We start from the raw sequence: 20,512 nt of genomic DNA, 5'->3' as shown, positions 1-20,512 counted from the left end.
AATAAAAATTAAATGTCCATGATTTTAATAATTTTAACACATTAAAGGATAATAAAACTTGTGATAATTATTGTGACCATGTTGGAAATTAAGTATATACTATAGAATAATATAGCGTAATTTAGCTGGGAAAACTAGTGAGTGTCGTTTGGGTGAGTATTTTGGTAGCGGATTAGTATTTAAATTTAAAGAAAAAATACAGCTGTTATCTTGGGTATGCTAGAATATGCGACGAGGAAGTTTGGAGTAATGTTTTCCCTATTGGGAGAGACTTATAATATCATTAATAAGATTAGAAAAAATATATCGTTGTATATAAATGATATGAATTACTAAAAAAAATTAATATATATATTGATTATATTGTTTTTCCACGAATAATTGAAAATTAGCACACCTTAGGTAACTTCTTACAAAATTAGTTGTTCAAATTTGTCACCCGTATAAAATAAACCATATACCGTGTTATATATGCAATTAAAAAATATGTCAACTGGCACGAAATAATAAGTACATTTACGCAAGTAAAAAAAATACCGTAAAAACAAAAAAAATGTTATCCCTGTGTGGAGCATTGGTGAATCGTAAAACGCTATTAACTGAATTCTTACAAAGGTGGCGTGAAATAACAATTTGAGTAGAAAGTATTCCAACGCCAATCATGGAAATATTAGGTGCTATATTATATTGAACAATTTTCTTATAACACAAACAGAACCTCAAAAAAATGTAAGAAATCTTTTCAAAAATAAAATCCTCATCTCAAAATTAGTAATAAGAAGCACAGTTTGATATAAGTGTAATCAAATCAACTGGTAATTGATTGTCATGTCACGGATAACTACTAGAAAACAGCTGTAGTCTTTATACCAAAACGACAACAGGGATTCCTGAAAACCACCTGAATTAACAAATTGATTAAATATTGTGGAAATACGTTAAGGTGACCTTGTAGGTACCGGAATAATACTAAATAATTTTAATGTTGATACGTAAATAGGTTCTACACTAATTATTATCAAATATTTGTTACAACTCAATGACAAATTTCATAATTCAATCTATTTGGAAAATTATTCGTACAAATGAACACAACTCAAAATGTTATTCGATTCAGTTATTAGAACTATCGTATTTTTGGTCGTGTATAAATATTTTTGTAGAATTTACCGGTAGCGATGCGATAATATTATATATTAATATTTTGAGACATTGTACAAGAATATTTATCAAAAAACGTAACAGTACAGTTACGATAGATTAAGTTAAAATAGAAAAATGAACTACCTACATAGTTGTGTTTTCATATAAACTAGATGATGTAAGTAAGAATATTTCATCTCCACCAAGCGTATCTAACTGACACAAAATAAATGTAAAGTAGTGAATACTTTATAAAAATTCAAACTTCGACGTGGTATTACTACCTATTGAGTTGTATTTGCTATTCATGGAGTCCATTGTAGACTAGTGCAGACAGTTGTAACCTAAGCTACGATGAAAGAAATATGAAAATTGTCAATGTGTTAAGTGGTGTTGGGAGCGAGGGAGGAGGGGTGGTAATCCCCGAGCGTACCACGTTTCTTACTTTATTATATTTTAATGGAAATGTGTAGGGCATTTGGGACATTAACACCATCGCAGTGTTTCTGTTTGGTAATGATATTACTGTGTTATTTGTATACGTGGCCACCCCCACTCTATACGCCTCCCTTTGTACTGTACACTTTCTATCGAGATGTGCTTTTTCTCTATAAATACTTGAGCTTTAATACAATTTTACTCTGTCTAATAATGATAAAAAAGTTTAATGCTTATCAATACGTAATATAATATTATGCCTTCTAATTATACTGACACAAAAATAAATCGTAAACCCACTTCCAGAGATTTCCACCGGTGCTATCGACTCACAAATACCGAAGATATACCATTACCTTTTTACCATGTTCAATTATAATTTATTTATTTATTTATTTATAACAATTATAATACAGCTAAACCAAAAAGACGTAAGTAACAATATGCAACTTTACAGAAGAGAAGCTTAAGCAAAAAAGACGGAAATGAATTAAATTTTTAACTTAATAAAATACCAATTAAGAAAAAAAAATCATCGTTTCTTCATATTTTACACTAATATAATAAAACAATCTTGCTAATGCAGATTTAGGTATATTCTTAGACATTTTAAATAACCTGGCCTCATAAATCACTAATGTTTGCTAAAATTTCTCTTACGCCTCTTTAGCTTGGTAATTCGATATGGACTTTCACGGAGTGGTATATTAACGTAATAATATTAAATTTATACGAGGAATAGATGTAAGCTAATCGCCAAGCTCTTTAGATCCTTATTCTAAATTAGACACACGGTTATAATAATAATAAATTAACAATTCTATATTGCTAAACAGGGTGTTAACAACAATATGTAAAACTACACGTGGACAGAATCGAATAATTACTAAGTAGTTATAATTTTGCAAAAAAAAATCAATAACCACAAATTTGATTGTAATTTTTTTTTTTAATATTTTGATAAGAAGTATAATAAATTATTTATTTATGCACTTTTATAATATGATAAATCATCTCGACTGTGATATAGAGATAAATCAAAACTGAGCGCAACATGTAACTTTCTTATATGCGTATAGCAAGGCCGTGCTTGGACAGTGACGTCACTCGGCAAGCCAAAATGAATGATGAAGTGCGACATTTCGGGATTGAACCTGCGCTGCATATCGGGTGAAAATAGTTGCATGTACCTTAGATATTTTTTTAAAAACTAAAATGTTTTATTCCAGCAGTGTGCGAAGCCCCATAAGAAAACATATGTTTTGTGAATAACGACGTCACATCGACGTATTCGACACGTTGCATATGAGACGAGTTTAGATTTTGACATAAATTGGTTATGATTTTACCCTCTACCTTCATTTTGTACCTATTAATACTCTTGATAAAAAAAATGTTTATTTTCATTAGCCGATTAATAATTGTAAGTACCTAAGTGGGTATATTATTATGTTTATAATAACGATAATAATACGATTTGGGTAAAGAGAGAGGGCTGCATCTAACCAAAGCAAATATGTTGACAATTAGATTATTTGTTTGTTTGAAAATACAATTTATACAAAACACTTTTTCTAGTTGCGAGTTGAAAGGAGTATTTTTTGAAATCTTGGGTCATTAAACATCGCTTGTTATCCTGTTATATGTTAGTGTAGGTACAACGTAATTCCGTATGTCTGGAATGACCTGGTTCAATGCGTTCTTTGTTGGGATTTTTCAGTCTTTTTGCGTCGTTCCTGCCGGAATCCATTTCAGCTTTCTAGAAAAATGGCGCGGACAAAGATAACAAAGACAATCTTTAAAGTTTACGTTGTTTCCAGTTGTCACAATGGTTAATAAAAGTGTTAACTTGCTCCCTTAGCGTCACTTTTATATACCTAATATTTTTCAAAGATTATCAAAGGAAAATAGTTGGAAGTATAAATTTGCATGAAGGTTAAAATAACTTACTTCATCCTAGAATGCCTTGGCCTCGGGGTATTAAAAATAAAATCAAATAAAATAATCTCTATGTGCAAAAAATTGTCAATTAAAACATTCAAAGTGCACAGTCCATGCAAAGGGCATCCTTGCAAATCTTACCAAGTTAATAATTCTGCAGTGCGTAGATCGCTCTTGTATCGTCGCTTGGCTAGGAAAGTGTCATCCATACACCATTCATACACCAGAGTTAGAAATTATTAAGTCAAATTTTAATAAAAAAAAAAGTTAAGTAGGTACATAATCTGTCCCTAAATAATTGTCATATTTGTCGGGTATAATTATTAATTCACATTTTAAGTCTATTGATAACATACATTGGCAGTAACTACAATAACAAGAGAATGAAAAAAATATGCTATTTTTGTAGTTACGCCTGTTGGTATTCATAGTGTAAAGTATACCATAAGTACGTTAAAACATAAAAACCGGCTGATATTATTCAGAAAATGATTTTATTAGATATTATGAACCGCAAAAGGTGGCGGAGTATTAAAGAATCAAGTTTTTTAAAAAAGTGAAGGAATGTTTTATAATATAAACTAATTATATGTCAACGGTCGATGATACAAATGGTTTAAATCTCAACGGCACGAGAAAAGTTTTTTTTAATGGTGATATTAGTAATGCATACACGATAGCCTGATTAGTAGAGCGGTCGTCTCTGATGCCATGGGTAACGCTGTTAGAAAGACATGGGTTCGATCACAAACGGAGACATTTTTTTTTCACTATGTGTTTGATCCAGCGCAATATACGAATGGCTTTCAATAATAATTTCTCGTATAAAATTTGGAAATATCATCTTCTTACTGTAGAATCACATAAAATTATATTCCACTTAGATGCCAGTGTGATAATGTTGTCTAAATGAATAGCGACAACGTTGGTAATGTCTACCAAAATGTTTCGATTTATATTAGCGTAATGTGCACTAGACCAACTGTCCACACTATACTATATCAATATTTTAAATCACACCTTTGATAGATAATTTTTAACTACCATTTTTCAATCAAATAGCCACCATCTAGATCATTTTCTCGTAACGTCCAGAGAATGGGTATTTTGGATTGTTCAATTTTTCCACTCCCCCATTACGACTTTTTTCAACAACCAGGGAATCATATATTTTTTCCTGAAGTTAACAAATAAATACTGTGTAACAAATATTTTAAAATAAATCTGTTTAAAGATTGTCTGTATTTGCTTTGTGCGCAGTATTGCCAGTGGTTGCTTCTAAAAATCAAAAAACATAGATAATACAGTCGAACAACAGTAAGAAAGAGATCGTAAATCACTTGGCCAAAAGTCACAATAAAAACTTCTTAATAGGCTAAAATGCTTTATCTTTTGATTAAAAAGCCGGGTGCGTTTCCACATTCCAGATTAAATTTGGCTTTTCGAGTTTGTTTCGCTACAATTCAGGCGTCAGGAACATTATTGATTCGGGAACAAAAGTGCTATTTTTAATAAAATGGTGGATTGTATAACTATCCGACGTAGTTATGACGGAAGTTTTGTGGTGACTTTATTAATAGAAATACTGCAACAAAATAGGTAACAGAAACCTAAAACATAAATCATCGCATATCATTAAAACTTTATTTAACCGTTTTTCTTTGTAGTTATCATTTTTGTTGATGATAAAAAATTACAAATGGTTAATTACTATTGTATAGCGGCGCAACTTTGAAAAGAGATCCATAGATGGCGTGGCCCATTAACTGGACGCCGTAAGCACTATGTAGACGGATTAGGATTTAAATCTATGTTAACTCCGTAGTTTTTATCTTTCACGCATATTATGCGGCAAGGTGGACGGCGTCCCCCAAGGGGCGGCACACTTACCGTTTCTTTCCAGACGTATTCTGCAGGCACCAAACTAGAAGACTCCAACCTTCGCACTGGATTAGCCAGTTCCTCACTGGTCATGGCAAGTTTGCCGCTAAACTTCACGAGTTTGACTTGATAGTAGATGGGCCGGGTTGTACCTGCAGGCATGATCACTAAGACGATGACACGTCCTCTGAGATTTCCCGCTTATGAAACCTAAACGAGCGGAGCTATTTGCCATGGTCCGTCCTCACACGAGCCCAATTGACCACGCAGGTTTTATAGCAACCGCGGCCAACTTTGCGGCATTCGAGAAATTTTCAGCGTCGTATGGGGAGCTGGATAGTCCCGACTCCCCTGTAGACTCATCCATTTCAATTCGTGACACTCAGTATGCGGATACATAGGGCACTTAACGTCAGCGGACAGCAGAGCCAGTCCAAAAAGATTTTTTTTCCTTTCTCAACTCTCTTCTTTAAGCACTACGGTGCATGGTTGTAGTATCAGTCCCGTGCGGCTCTATTTCGGACGGAATGACCACTTAAAATCTCTTCTTTAGACACGTTTATAGCGTCATGGCAGGTGGCCGTGCATTTGGGTGGGAAAACAAAGTATTCTTATAGCCAGTCGGCTTAAACTGATTTGTTCTGACCCTTTTGATCAAACCTGTCGTCTGTTTTGAAACTAACTACCTTACACTATCGAGATTCATTTCTAGTAATAAGTATGGTTTCTAGTTGTCAAATGTGATACCTTTCATCTGATTATTTGGTCAAACGAGTCATCTTATCTTGTTAATCTGTTTTCGTATTCCGTTTGAAGTATTCTCTGTTATTTTTGATTAATTTCAGTGAACTCTAAATAAATCCTAAAACCAGAAGTGTTTCTATTTTATAAATAAAAAACATACTATAATTGACATTTCACGATAGCAAATATTATTAATTTCTACAATGAAGAGGTATTTTCAATTTTATTTTTAAGCATTGGTTGTAAGTCACTCGGGAAACTAATTGGGTCCTTGTTTTCATTAAATACGTCATGACCAACGCTTACTTACAGTGGACGATTTCTTTATTCTTTGTTTTATTACTGGATTGAGTATCTACGATCATCAACTTACTAATGGGCCCATGGATACTTATAATATATTATTGTATTTAAGTTTTATGATTTAAAAAAAATTAAGCAGCATATTATAATATACAAAAACGGTGTTCATTAACAACTTTGCCTGTATACATCAGGATGCAGGCCCATACATTTATTTTGTTCAAGCATTTTTTCTTCCTTAAATCTGCTAATCAATTTGATGGAAAAATATTTATTTTGTAAATTGCAATTACAGCACTATTGTCACATTTTACATGCGAAGTGCATGTAAAATGACATGAATATTAATTTCGTATTATATTATTTTAATTGTGAACTGAACTTTACTGATATTGCAATAAAGGCGATTTTAGTTGCTGACTTTAATCTACTCTACTAAGCTTTACACTTGTATCAGGGTGAGTTTTCTGGTATAATTCAATGCCTACTACCACCGCTATCTTTAAATTAATAAAAACTAATCATAACTGACTTTTTGTACAAACAACGAGTGGTCCACTGCCATACTATTTATTGATAACGTACTTGCAAGAAGAGTTTGGTATTCATGACTGAAGAGTATAAATAAGTTATTAGTTATTGTCGTTTAGAATCGACTGTCACATTGACAAACATCCTAGTGTATTATGGTATTATTATACACAGAAGAAGTTTACTTACTTTGATCGTCACTTCCAATTATTAATAACACATAACCACTAAATCAGATGAACTCCAAGGTGTCCAAGATATGTTAAAATAATCTGAAAGAAATCTGAAACTAAGAATACTCCGACAAGTGAACACTGCAGATGCGTCAGTATGAGCACTCTATAGACAATGACAGACAATGACAGGTCATCAATAGACAACGGGAAAAGCGAAAAGTAGGACCAGTCGTGTAATGATCAGCTTCCTTCTTCAGTGGGCAGTGTTACTACACGATGGATCTAGAAACACTCATTTATGCAATATGTTAGCGAGTTATTAAAAATGTCGTACATCTTTTATATAGATTTAATTTCTGCAAAAAGTATTATAACATGTTATAGATATATTGTTAATAATTATTATAAAAACATTTCACATTTTTTTTTCAGAAATTATACCCAAGTAGAAGAAAGATGTAAGATATTTATAATGACTCGACAACATATTGAAAAAACGGAGAGTGCCGTTTTTGTTTCCAGTCCTCTCACATAATATATGACAATTTTATGTTGTTTTGTTTCATATAAGTTTTTTTCTAAATTTGATGTAGCGCTCGTCGACAATATATTTACGATACCTATGCATGGTATCATTTATTCAACAAGGAAGATGGCAAACATCCAAAAATTAACCTCCCTGGTAACAACTACTGCCAAATTATATACCTACTTAAAAAGTCACGCCGCCTTTACGGAAATTTCAGTATCGTTAAAAATGATTACACATTGAACATCTGCCAGGCTTTACCGTTGGTAATTACATAACAATATGAAGGTTTAATAGGACAAAAAAATAGCATAATATTTTATAATATTATTAATAATTTAAAGCAAGTTCTCGGTACCAGACAAGGTTAGACACAAATTCAAATTAAAAGACGCAAAACGTATATTCTACAGAAATTATTCTTTCATTCGTAGATCAAAAGTGTGTTTAATACAATATAATATACATAACGAAAGAAATATAACCAGAGGCACTAACAAAAAACTTTGTTAGTAAAAGTTTTTATTAACAAAGATACACCGGAAGAGATTTAACTAGGCAATGATATTAATATACTGTTATAAGTTTTATGTTTTCTAATGCTATGTCATTATCCTCTTCTTATCTAAAGCTTTGATTTTATTTAAATATAAACTATACAAAACTAATCGATAAAAATGGTGTTACATAATCCAAATGATTTATAATATAGGTATCATTTTGTACATAATATACGAAATATTGTACCTATTAAGGGAAGAATTCACTAAATGGGACTTGAAACTATAATCATTTCATTCCGATTTATGATGTGTTCATGTTAACATAATAATATATAGAAATAATAATATGTTCCATTAATACACACTAAATCACATTAAATATTAGTTAGGTGTGAAAAACTAGTATTGTCACCTTTATCAATATTCCATGTCACTGTTGTTGTCATTTAATAATCCTCGGTACATTTATTTTGAGTTCACTGGATAACTAATTTGGTAACGGCTAATAAGCTGAAAGCTACCATCGTATTTGTAAAAGTATTCTTTTTAAGTTATCCATTATGTACCACTCTGTGACTCACCACCGATTAAATTGGCGCCCAGTTATGTATTTTTTTTTAATAAAAACCGAATTATCCATTTTAAAAATAGTTAGTTGATTTGTTGCTTAATTTTGCAATCTACATTTGATTAGCTGACTTTCTTTCACCTTAAAACGGTACTACAAGGTACAACGATGCGCTGCATTTAGGTATGATGTGATAAAAGGTGCGGAAAAGTATAAAAGCAACTCTCGAATTACGTGATAATAATATCGTGAAATGTGAAAGCGTTAGGTTAGGTTAAGTTGCATAAAATTTATTTTTACTATTATTTGGTAGAGCAACGATTCGTGTTTCAAAAATTTAGTAAGTGCAGTTTGAATAAATGTGTTTTTAAGAATAGTTATGATGTTTTTACTAATAAGCAATTCAATAAATATCTAATAACAATATTTTAGTCGTCTGTTTTGTGTATTTTGGTCTCAAATATAAAAGAGGCAATTTCGTTTGACCCGGTATATTTTTCTCAAGAATAGAAAATACAACCACTAAACAGGGCACTCTTTAATACACCAAAAATAACAATATAGTAGTTAGACCAAGCGTTTAGACTGTGTAAGATCAGACACAAATAATTTTTACCTTAAGAAAAGTTGAAAAACCCTTCTTGGGGATGTTATTTAATAGAGGGTGTTTGTCATCGCCACAAAAAATAAAATGTCAAATTTCACCATAAAAAATTAAGTAATAATCGTAGTATCCAATGTATTATGTAATATACCTACTTATTTATTGTTCTTAAAATCGCGTGCTTTGTTAGGGTCGAAAATCCAGTGGCTTGCGTAACACTTAGGAACCGGGATGATAAAGAGGGTCGGGCAAGGCATTTTCTTTTACATGAATTTGTATCAGGCCTTACGAATACTCGGTTTGATTAATTGCACTTACAAAAATAAAGCCTACTTAGGGCCAGAATAAATACTGGTCCTGCCAAACAGGGCTAGCTGTTTGTTTGGGTTTATATAATATTTGTGAAAGAATGTTCACAATAAGATTTATCTCAGAGATTCATTGAGGCGTTTTTATCTTTTAAATTAACCTACTTACTGTAAAATATCTTTTGTTTTCGGTTGACAATGCCTATTCTTTATACGAAACCTGCGTTTAAAATGAATAATAAAATAATATACGACATTGTGAGAATTTATTGTTTATAATTAATTAACATTAAATTTATTCTTCGCTTAGGTACGACATTCCTAATCCAAAGGTAATGTTTGTTGTTGTATGTTTATGAGACAGACTTCTATTTTATTATTAAAATAATTTTGATAAAACTTAGGGATTACAATACCGAATGAAAAATTCAATACCGATTTTTCGGTATTTCTTATTGAATACCGGTATAAATACCGATATTTCTTAAACATTAAAAAAACAGACGTAGGTTCTTCTCAATAAATATAGCTGTTCAAATCTTCTCGTACTATTTTATAACAAATTCTACATTTATTATATTGACATTTAAAAATATGTATTGATTATAATTGTAGAACTATTGATTTTTTTTACAAATAATTTGAATATATTGATAATTTTAACTAAAGCCCTCAAAAGTTCATCAAGTGCAAATAAGTCCGGCTGCAGGAAAAGCTTCTTAAATTCAACGCTTGTACAGTCATCAATAATTATATAATAATTGAACATTTTTGTCACGCATGTTTTCTATTTCGAAATAATATTATGATAATTCATTGAGACAATCACTTATTTAAATGTATTTGATTAAATTTGTTTCATAATTTTATCACCTCTGGTCGATTTACTCAATATATTTGCATTTTAGCAGCACATAAATTATAATTCATTTTCAAAAACCTTAATGAGTGTGCTTTCTTAATACCGAAAATACCGGTATTTCTGATTTTTCGGTATTTATAAATACTGGAATACCGGTTTTTAAATACCAGTATTGCGATCTCTACTAAAACTGTATTATACTCTTTTTCAAATCCTATACAGCATTATAGATATTTTTATAAGCCGTCTATTTTTAAATCAAATTTATGGTAAAAAAAGGTTCTTATATTTTGGAAATTATAGATCACGTATTTTTGAAGTTTATTTTTGATCATAATATTTATTATCTAGATTTATAAGTTATTGAAAATATAACTGAAATTTAATTAATCTTTTTGCTTGGGTATATCACACTTAATCCAATTGTATTTTCATGATATTACATTTATTTTATTATTTTACCTAAACTGTCTTCATTATTTTGTTAAATATGCATCCTAATATTTCCCATAACATAACACAGTAATTTTAGTAATTCATTCGTCTTTACTAGAGTCCTAATATCCCTAACAAATTATAAAAAATACATAATTTTGAAAAACTTCAGAAATATAGCAATAAGAGAAAAACCTAGATCTAATTTGTCATCCTAACCGATATTAATAATACAATATGCAACCCAAAACTAACATCCTCATGTCAACAGACATTTAATCAGACCCAACAACTAATTCAATATCAGATCCGACAAGCGACTCCTCATCGGAGCCGGTATCCGATTTGACTTCTGACTGCACATCAAACTGTACATCAAACAGGAATCAGACCTGGTATATGCATACACAATATCCGACCCAAGATCGGACCCGACAATTAATTCTACATCAAACCTGACTTTCGACTGAATATCACCCGTGATATCTGATATAACATTAGGCAAAATTAGACCTGACAACCAACCCAATATCAGATCTGACATCTAACCCGACATCAGACCCAATACCAGACCCGAAATCCAATCCAAAGTTCTTTGCAACACAGTTTTTCTCAACAGATTGAAAGAATCTCCCACACGTGGGCGTGTTAACCGAATGAAACTTAGAACATACTAATAATTTTCTAGTTTATACATTATTATGTTATTAAAATAATTTACGCGTGTTTCAAAGTAAGTATGCAGTTTTTTTATACTGAAGAAAAAAAAAACGTTTTAACCCTATTTGAGTTAATTTTAATTAAAGTATTGTGGCTCTGTGCCACTGACAATTTAAAACAATGCGAGTGAGTTAATATTACACAAACGTCGGATGCAAATATAACAAAATTCATGCATTTGAGTTGCAAGCCTGACAATCTGCATTATTACACAAAATGTAATATTTAATTATCCATTGAATAATAATTTTACCGTAGTCTTCGCAATCTACTGTTATAAATATATTTGTAATATTAGGTATATACTGGAGACACAGAACATATGATTTTTTCACAAAACCAATTTTGGAATATTGAAATTTCGAATTAATACATTAATAAATATATAATACATAAACTAAATTGAAACATAGCAATGAGGCTAGGTAATAGTTTTATTGAATTCACCGTTTTTTTATTTAATAAAAATAGATTATTTCGTAAATAATATTATACACACCATAAACTACATCCCTTTATAGGTTTATTAGCATTTTTATATTTGAAATTTAATAATCGAGCAAATCCCGAAATTCTAGAATCTGGGTTTGAAAACCCTATCTACTACACACAATTTCAAAATAATAAATAATGATTCGTGTAGTTAAATAATACGTTTTAGTAATTTAAAATAATAATACAATTTTAAATTAAAACAATTTCCGGTCGAATTAATTACAACTGTGATAAATACGTTTAAAGTGAGAAATATAATAAATTTAATAATAGTAAAATAATAATCTTTTTAGCGACACTCCACATATTATTATTCAAAATGTTGATAAAGCCCCAAAACGCGTTGAATTAAATTCGAGACATATTTTTGAATAAATTTTCATTTAAAATATTGAAACTCATTTTATTTTAATTCTAATCGAATGAAACGATCTCACGCTGTTTTTGGCGATTTAATTGTAACGCGCGTTCACAAGATAAGCACGTAAAATAAACGCATTTGAAATAATATTATATTTTATGAATATGTTGAAAATAATACGTATTTTAAATACACAACCTCGTGTTACTGGCTTAACGCGGTGTGCAATAGTTGCAAGTGACATCTGGCGATAGAATTAAAAACCATGCAATTAAAAACAGTTTATTGTATAATTAACGCAACACACTGTGAGGAATTATAATTATCAAATATTTCTAAAATAAAACATAAATTATAATTCAGAACACCGGGTTGAACCAAATGATTTTAAGCGCCGTATGAATAAGAATCTACTTTATTATTATTTATACAACTATTATAAAAATACCGTGATAATAGATTGAAGCTTGATAAAATAAATATAAATAATATTTGATTACAATTAAAGACAGTACTATATCAGAAAGAAGTTTAGAACAAACCACAATTATTCATTGATAAAAACAATCATAAAATTAAGATTTTAATAACAAAACTTTAACTCAAACAACGTTCATTACATTTAAAAAAAAATGTTTTGACTTTTAAATCAATAACTAAATATATAAAAATAATTAGCAATTTTGATAATTAACTGATACTAAGTATGTATATATGAGGATAAAAAAAGAGTTTTAATTTCATTTGTCGAATCTTTCATTACCCATTGAACTTTATTATTGTTTTTATTTTTATCAGTTTAAGCGTCGGCCTATAATATCATGGGCCCCAGGTTCAAATCCTGGATCTTTCAAATACAAATATTGTTTTTCAATTTGTTTTTTTTTTGGAGTGTGGGTCTAATAGGTTGAGCAAGTGGCTAACATCCATCTCTCATAAAAACAAAAATCTGTTTATACAAACCTCCACTCTGTGGAGGTCCATATGACCCTATTAGAATCGGACATGGTAAAAAAAAGTTAATATTATGATATAATTTGAAAATACCTCAGATATGTGCTTTACCAATTAAGCCAAAAGTGACCTATCCAATTACGACAATATTAAGTAGTATTTTTTACATATTGAATTTTTTTTAAAATTGCATTAATTTTTGACAATCCTATCAATAGTACCTATCAATAAATTGAATACGTGTATTAATTAAGGCTCTAAGTACCAAAAAGTAGTATTGCCTGTAGATACAAAATACCGAGTCATTGCAGTAAAATTTCATGAAGCAGACCTTTTGAAAAATGTGGTTTTACAGTGTGAAGCAATCACGGCAGCTTCTATAATTTTAGGTATTAGGAAGTCGCAAGTGTCAACACATCATCGTCAGCCATTTTATATTGAATGAAGTTGACCACTGTAGTGCTATTTACACCATTATAAATAAAACAGGCCAATGGACTTACAACGTCAACAGGTTTAAATATTTTGCTGTATTTTTTTGACTTGCTTGAGGCACTTAGACCATAGCTGAAGTTATTGGCGTTAGTATGTAGAACACTTTTCTATAAAAATGTCAGTTTTTTTGTTTTTGGTACTTAGAGCCTTAATTAATACACGTATTCAATTTATGTGGCCTTTTTGTGTTTTATGTGGCCAGTTTTATTTCCAGTAGGTATAAAATATACATAATATATCTCATGTGTTTTCAGATTATATATTATGTTTAATATAAAGAATGTCACATTCTCAATTATCGTCATTTTTTCATTGAATAAAAGAAATAGTTATTATTTGTAGTTGTGAAATTTAAATTCAATGATAAATTCATCGAAAATACATCAACTTTATTTCATAATTGTTTAGTGGATATTGATACAATAAGCAAAAAAAAATGTGTTCATCTATGACGATGAATTATCTATGATATAGGTATTTTGAATGATATAAACTTGATTGCACTTTTTCCGAGATCGTAATAATAAATAACAATTCGTTTTAACTTTTAATTTTCTGATTCCTTTTATCGATATAAACTTATTTTTTATTATTACTTGTGGGTATTATAAATAATTATGTCGAAGTCTGAAGTACCAGTAAATTAAAAAAGTAATTTTTAACTACCTAATGTAGTGATTCGCTCGGTTATGATTACTATTTGTACTACTTGAAAAATAAAACATTTACGAGTAGGTATATATTTCTTTTCGTTTTAATATTATCTTATTAGTCTCATTATATTTTATGACCATGAAACGTAATATAATATTATGTTAAGCTTCTCACGAAACGTCAATACCTTGTTAACTAGCGTTAGGCAACTATTCCAAGCTTTGTCGAGAACGAATATCGCGGGAGAACAAATAAAAAGCAAGAGATAATGTGTCACAGCTGAATTATTTAAATTGCCCGAAGAGGCAATCCGAAACGCGGCATGCCCAGCCCAGGCTGTGATCGATTGTCGAGCTGGCTCGGCGAGCCGGAACCGCGTACTTTGTCGTGCGTGTTCCAGATAAATGTGCCATTTTATCCTGGAGGCTTTATTCAGCGTACTTACCATTATTGGCCTCCGGGAACTAGTCTTATAATATTATCCATAAAATGTTACCAATCTTATGGCACGTTATTTTTCTATTAAACAAACAATTCAGTAATTAAAGGACATTAAAACGCCAAGCAGGTCCGAAGAGTACGACACAATATTATAAAGAAACCAAAATATTGATCCATGTTCATTTGAGAAAGTCGCTTGAACTATAAATATATTACATCGTGTAAATTGACTATTAAGGGAATTACTCTCGTTTCTTCACTGTCGTAGAAAAATCGTGTATCATCAAACCATGAATAAAACGAACTAATACTTATTACCCACTTTACTTTTCAATACATTATTAATAGTACTATCCTATGTGTGTCATTACATGCTATTTGAGGTTTTATGTCAAGTAACCTTTTCTTATAAAATGCCTAACAATGAAAGTGCACTCATACCAAAAGTATTTTAGTAGTTGTACGGATAAGGATATTATGAATAAAATATTTAGAATTATCTTTCATTAATATATTGTTATTGTAGGCTTCAATTCAAATAGGTACATACTATTATTCTTCTTCTTTTGACCATGTCCGATTCTAATAGGATCATATAGGCCTCCATAGAGTGGTGCGTTGTATTAGAGATTTTTGTTTTTATGAAAAAATAATATTAGCCACTTCCTCAACCTATTAGACTCGACTCCAAACACAAATTGAAAAACCATATATGTGTATTTGCCAGACCCAGGATTCGAATCTTGGACCCATGACATTATTAGCCGACGTTTATGCCACTCGGTCATCATGGCTATAGCCATCAAAAAAACATGGTCTTCTTATTTACTAGTCTGATATTTTTTCATGAGTATGTATAAGTATGTATGTATGTACCTCACAGAAGTATCATAATACTAAATAATTTTATGAAATTTTATAACTTTGATTATCATGTAAAAATTCAGTAGATTTAAAAAAATTGTTTTGTAATTGAATTCCAGAAATTATTTAACATTTAAATGCATAATAGCAACCCCTTAATTTGTATATGTATTACTTTTCAAATCCATGAAATTTAATGATCAATATTATTATTATAAATTAACAGTGGCATCTGTGAATAAAAACTACAACTATTTTGTCAGACTTTGTCCAGCAGAGAACAGCAAGTTTTTAAATAAAATTTCATTCACACAAAAAATATAAAGAATGAGACAGTTTGTTGTTTGGTTAAGATAATAAGTAATTTTTATGTAATTAGTTTTTGTGCTCGATATCGAATACGCATAGAATTTAAGAATGTTAAATTCTTATTAGGTATAGAAAAAAACCATTTCATAAAAATGTCAAAAAACATAGATCATTATTATTATATTAGTCAAACGCTTATAAAAGAAGTAGTCTAAGTGAGACTCAGATCTCACAGTTTTCAATGTCTGGCTGAGGGCTCAAATCCAATTTTGTGATATTTGTCCACATAATATGACCCATGCAAATCAAAAATCTAATATCCGTGTCATGAGAAGTAATCCAAACTTTCCAAAGGTAAAAAGCCACCAACTTTATCTTTATGATTGTAGATAATAATATTACCAACACGACTCGTATATTATGGCGCTTGGTGGTAGCTAAATTTAGTTATGACGTCTTTATTCTTGCGAATAATTATTAATTATTAGGTATCTTTTCTACTTATAAAAAACATACAACGATGAAAAAATCGACGTTGAACAAAACCTTTATAGATATAATGTAGATAAAACCTCTATGAAAGTGAATCTGATAAAAAGTATATCTAGTAAGATCCGCACTTGTGTTCTGAGATCTAATTTCCCAGGATATCAGAAAGATAAACGCACTTTACTTTAGCATCACAAACCTAACATTTTTATAACATTGTCTTCATTTCTGTCGAAAACGGGAAAGAAATGTACCTCAACTTTTACAGTCCACACCTTGACCATTTTATAGACCATCATTATTAAGGTGTCGCTCGTAAGAGTCAATACATAAGTAAGTTACAAGATCAAAAGTGTCAACAGTATGCCGCTATTTTCATTTTATTTACAAACAATAATAAATACCGTGCTGCCAACATACAGAGGATTTTTTTCATAATATAATTAACAGTTCCAGAACATTGTTATATTAGAAACTATTATAGATATAAATCTGTAGCAATGTTGCATGTAAATAAAAAAAATTAAAGTCTAGTAAATAGTCATATTATGATATATTTAGGTACTATTAATAAAATTTGTGGTTTAAAGATACTTTGTTCTCTATATAAGTACAACATTATTCTCTCAGTGCGGATCTAGCAACTTAATCTCTGCCTATACGTACGAAGCTTGCTACAAATCAATCTGCAATGAGAAAGACCCTAGTACAGTGGTTCCCAAAGTTGACTGGGCCCCGACCCATCTAACAAAAATTTCCAATCTTGGGACCCACCTCTTAGCTGTCTTAGAGAAAAGAGGGTATAAATAATGGTAATGCTCAGATTCCCTAGTGGCGAGTCGTGGAACTACTTAATGCTGTCTTATTTGTTCTAATTGAAATAAAAATAATATTTTTTATAAGTGTTACCAATATGAATGAAAGACTGTTGAAATAAGAAACACAACTTAAATAAAAAAAAATATTACTTAAATACCTACACCTGCAAGGTTTTTTTACAAATTTATTTCAATGGGAAGGATGTATTTGTTTCTTATTTTCCTTCATTACAGTTTTAGCATCAACTTCAACTTTAGTTACTTTTAATCGCAGTGAGTTTGATATATCCAATTTATTTCGGTATTAGTTTTAATGTTAACCATAGCCGAAAATCCGACCTCTATGAGGTAGTAAAGAGGAGGAAGATTTTCGTAGCTTCATCAAACAGGCAAGGATAATTATCAGCAACTGAGAGCCAGAATTTCGTTAACTACTGTTTACGATTGAAACTATTTTTCAGTGACGTATCTTCTGATAAATCAATGAGTTCTTCACTTGCTTTTGTTGACATACTAGTTGGTAAGTCGTTTTGAAATGGGTTACAAATCCAACGCAACAAATCAAGCCATCTGTAGTGCATTGGAAATTCAAATTATTATTATTTTATCACAATATTTTCCGTAACTTAAGTTTATTTCAATTTTTAAGAATTATAAATAGCTGAATGAAATATCAAATTTATCACTTTCTATTTTTTTAAATTCATGTATACAGTGGCGAAGGCCCACTCAATATTCGCTCACGACCCACTGATGGGTCGCGACCCATAGTTTGGGAAACCATGCCCTAGTACATTCATTCGTTTCATTCACATTTTTATTCAAATCAACTATAGTACCATAATTTTATTTTGATGTTTTCTGTCTCACGAGCAGGTTTCTTAACAGCTTTTACTCCCACAAAAATTAGTTTGTAGAGATTTGCTCAATTTATTAGATACAATATTTTTAATACATATTGAAATAAAATGAGACATGTGGACACAAAAGCGGATTTTAAATTGTACTAAGAGCTCGATCACGACGAATGTCAATTATTATTAAATTCATTGATATTCATACTTTAATTGAATTAAGTTGCTATTATTTTCTCTATAGGTGGGTTTCAATGTTGAAAATGTTTAAACATTGAAAGGTATAATATAAAATGTACCTTCGATTTAAGATAAGAAAAATCTAAGGTCGCTTTGAAAATATTCTGTAGGTTTCTCAGCGATGTAGAGCGAATTCTCAACTAAACTCATTCCACGCCTAACTCTTATTTACCGTAATGGATGCCATAATATAGGCATTTAAAACGAACATCTGTTATTCGTATAGTTAGCGGTGAAAGGGACCAAGGTATAGAAGCCGCATGATTTATTGCTTTAATAATGAGCGACTCGATATTTTATATCCAGCGCAAAATGAGCGAAATAAATGTTACCGGGCTATATACAAAATTGACATTCAGTAGAAAGGGGGTTATGTAACGAATTGAAATCCGTAAAAAATATTCTTTTTATAAAAATAAAGCACCACGTCGAAAAGTTACTAATATTTTATTAAGAAACCCATAATGTTACAATATTTATGATATTTTAAATAAAACAAAGTCATCACAGACAGATTTAAATAAGTTCGGTCGTTTAATAATTTTAAGACAATAATTAAAAAGTATTATTTAACTTGAAACATCTTGAGAAGAATTAGATTCAAACAAAAATCATTCAATTCACCTAAATAAAAAAAATATGAAATGATTGCTATATTATTTGTAATTTCATTAAGCTAAATAGTATTTTATTATTACAACGTTTTTCTTAGCTCGTATTCTTATTTGTCCGGTACAAATCTTGCAATCGATTTTTAACTAACTTCCCGACTAGCTAGACATTTGAAACTTTTAAAATATATCAGAACACGATGGCAATGCATTTTTAAATACTTTTAGCCACCTTTAAGTAGAATTTAATTCATTTTCAGTTAATTCTGTGTTGTATGAATAGTTATTTCGATACCATTATTGGTTGCTAGGGGGTGCTAGCAACTAAATTATTAATAATATATACGTGCGTTACTATGAAAATCAATATGAAATGATATTTCATTATTCAGTATTTCTATCAAGAACATTTTTTTTGATCGTTTAAGCTAGTTAAGTCAAGTTTATATTATGATTCAGCAGAAAATTTGAAAACGTATATAAAAAATTATTTTTATCTTGTAATTATTTAAATATAAACCGATAGTTTGTGTGCAGGTACAAAATTACGAAAAGTTCGAAGATACTTTGATTGCAATATTTACGTAGATAATAATAAAAATGCAAATCTTTCAATGTTTTTTCAATGTTAATTAGGTATTTAGTGTTACCTTTAAACTAACGATAATAGTACATACGTGCATAACTTAAATACATTAAAAACGATAATATCGAACTATATAATGAAAGTATGTATCCCTTGAGAATGGCCTAAAACAGAAGGCGATAATCCTAAAATGTATAGTGCGAAAAGATAATTTAAAGGATACCCGGTAAAATCTTTAACGAAACTTATTTATCGTGAAATTTTCAAATAATCTAATATATAAAAAATAATATTTGTGTGTTTGTGTGTTTGTTTGTTCGTATTTAATGCGTAGCCATACCGTTCATCCGATTGCGATAAAACTTTGTAAACTTATTTCTTGCACTTGCGGGAAGAGTATAGGCTATACTAATATATAAAAATGAATGTCTGTCTGTCTGTATGTCTGTCTGTCTGTGTGTCTGTCGCGTATGCGTTCCTATACCATTCATCCGATTGCAATGAAATTTTGGTAATTGGTTGCATGCACACCCATGAAGGTTTCTGAATTAGAAAAATCATCATCTTCTTCTTCTTCTTCATTATATTTTCTTTTATTCGTATGGTTCCTATACCATTCATCCGATTGCAATGAAATTTTGGTAAGTGGTTGTAT

This window comes from Rhyacophila brunnea, unplaced genomic scaffold, assembly GCF_057557595.1.
Source record: "Rhyacophila brunnea isolate RB1 unplaced genomic scaffold, BYU_Rbru_1.0 scaffold_1, whole genome shotgun sequence".
Lineage (NCBI taxonomy): Eukaryota > Metazoa > Arthropoda > Insecta > Trichoptera > Rhyacophilidae > Rhyacophila > Rhyacophila brunnea.
This window is presented reverse-complemented; position numbering follows the sequence as displayed.